Here is a 2691-nt window from a genome sequence, read left to right as displayed (position 1 = left end):
CAAGGTCCTCTAGTTGATAAAATTTTCTAGAAAACCAAAAAAAAAAAAAAAAAAATGAGTAGTCAAAAAAGAACTTGTAAGACAGCATTTAGTTAAACACAATCAACCATCGTCCCTAACTGTAAACTTAAGGTTCTCACAAGGTTTAGTATCATCAAACCGCACTTTTAAGTAAATATTACTTGAGATACTAAGCGTTTGGTTGAGAGGAATGAAAATATAAGAATAGGAATGGGAATAGAAATGGAATAAAATTTAAAATGCATAAAAAAAATTGATAAAAAAATTATTAATTTTTTTTCTTGTTACATTGGAATGGTCATTTTTTTCTTTTTAAAATGGAATAGTCATTCTACCAAAATAGTGGAAAGAACATTCCATTGGAATGTCATTCTAATACTTTAAAATGCAACCAAATAAAGAAATGGAATAAAAATTGTTTCCTTTCCATTCCATTCTATTTCATTACCTACAACTAAACGCTACCTAAAAGGCTATCTGCACTGAATTATAACTTTGAATTATAAAAGCAAATGCTGTTAACTTGAACATATAAAGTAGTGACACATAATCCTTAGGGGGCAATAAATTGTTTCAATGGTTTTTAGGCTACAAAGTTTACGTGTACATTTAATCAAGTAAATTTTATTTTAAGTGTAGACAAAAGTGTTCATTTGCCTCCTAAATATAAAATAAATACTTAATTAACTCTAAAATCAGTATCATTGGTTTGCCATCAAAACTATTTTCAACTTTGTAGACAAGATAAGTTAACATAATAGAGAAAAGAAATTCAGCTTAACCTAAGAATAAGTTTTTCATAACCAAGGTAACAGGTACAAGTAATTAAAATCCAACATAAACCTTCATTTGTTATGTATTTCCATTTAATGATGAGGGACGCTACAGAATGTTTCATCACCGCGAGAGAGACTAGCATATCTCCATCGAACAACCATTGAAATAACTAACATGGTTTTACATACAAATGTTAAGATTTATAAAACACTCATTAAATATAAATATCATAAATCTAAATATATTCCTAAGAGTACTTTAATATAGAAAACTCTTAGCATTTGCTAAATTAAGGAAGAAGAAGATAAAAGATAAGCGGAAGCACTAACCTGAAGCCATTGTTAGAGATTGCAGAGAAATTTTTGATCTTCCAAGAATAAATTATTTTTTAAAGTATTTTCTCTGATGGGGAAGAAGAGAATACAAAAACGTTTCTTGGGACCACTAAATAGACTCATCTTAGAATGAGTTTTGAATATTTATAATTTGACCTCACAACAAATTATAAATTAATTTATGGTATCTACACATTATTTACATGACAATTTAATACCCTTTTAATACCCATAACATAATTGGTTACTTAATTTTGTATCACACTTTATAATAACATATACATTATATCAAACAACGAAAAATTCATTCTAATTACAAATTGAGTCTCATTATCCATCATTACCTTGTAAAAAACTTTGTATCCTCTTCACTCAACAAAATTACATAGCTTGGGTCCTCTTGTAAGAATGACTCCTCTGAATTCCCATAACACCTGCTCCAACCATAAGCAATGTGTTCAATAACAATTTGAAATACGATGAACAGTTCAGTTTGAAGCATCAAATAATCAGTAGTTTATTGTATACTAGATTACCTTAGTTCTCTCCTTCTGTTAGGTGAATACCATTTTTTTCAATCTCACTTTCCCTTGTCTACTAATAAGAAGTGAATCTGGAATACAAGCAAGAATATAAAATATTACAGCCAATGAAATGAAAACTTTTTGTGCATGTCAATTTATCTGTTAAGTCATATCAAATTACTGAATAAGAAAAAGCAACAGCTACAAAACAGAACCCATCATTAAGTAATTTCCATATAAATTCAAACCAAATCAGACATTTTCAACGTCCCACTATCTCAATCACACATATATGTCACTGTGGGAATTTAACAATTATACAATTGAATCTAAAAGGCTTTGAATTGTAGAATTTAACATTTAAACCTAGAAAAAAGATGATAAAACTCTTTATGCTCTCGTTCCAATTCCAACCTAAAAACATTAACTCCAGAAATTCATAAATGTATTCACTATATTCGGTATCCCCTCCCTATTAAAAAGTTCTCAACATCAAAACAGAAATTAATTACAAAGTATCTATCAATACCTGAACTATATGAGACTGAATACTGAGAACTCGACCCATCTCCGAAGTGAGAGCTGATGAAAGAATCGGATCCCCAATTCCACCTAAAATTTAAAATGACATATTTTCTACATCATAGTATGAATTTACATACAAATAAGTAAATCATTCTATCATAATTTCAAATGAAGCCTAGATTTTAGACCCAATAAATACAACATGAGGGTGGTGATCATATCAGAAAGTTCTAAACAAAAAATTTATTGGGTATGATTTGGTGAGACAGAATGGGGATAAATAAAGGGCATTTTACAAAAATACTGCATTTGGGGTAATTGTTTTCAATTTTACTGCCACACGGCAGAATTAACATTTATACTGTCCTCCCATTTTTTTTTTCTTTTATACTGTCAACAACAAAACAAAAGTATGAGGCCTCCATCTTTGACAATCACAGACATAACCACCACAACAACATCATGACACCGGAAAATAACCATTAATTCCGACAAGAATAAACAAAAGC

General features: G+C 29.4%; 1 long non-coding RNA gene across 2 annotated transcripts; it reads right to left on the bottom strand.

The window, feature by feature from the left end:
- Positions 1 to 575: 575 nt before the first annotated feature.
- LOC133035680 (uncharacterized) lies at positions 576 to 2460 on the bottom strand. 2 transcript variants are annotated; one of them, XR_009686821.1, is made up of 4 exons: positions 2187 to 2460; positions 1670 to 1746; positions 1478 to 1567; positions 576 to 942 (listed from the first exon to the last, which is right to left on the bottom strand). It is a non-coding gene; the product is annotated as an uncharacterized LOC133035680 (long non-coding RNA). The 2 variants fall into 2 exon arrangements; XR_009686820.1 differs by having other exon boundaries at positions 576 to 1567; positions 2187 to 2456.
- Positions 2461 to 2691: the final 231 nt, after the last annotated feature.

The sequence above is a fragment of the Cannabis sativa genome, chromosome 3 (genome assembly GCF_029168945.1).
Source record: "Cannabis sativa cultivar Pink pepper isolate KNU-18-1 chromosome 3, ASM2916894v1, whole genome shotgun sequence".
In the NCBI taxonomy this organism is placed as follows: domain Eukaryota; kingdom Viridiplantae; phylum Streptophyta; class Magnoliopsida; order Rosales; family Cannabaceae; genus Cannabis; species Cannabis sativa.
Note: the sequence above shows the minus strand (reverse complement) of the source record. Positions and strands in the feature narration are given on the sequence as shown.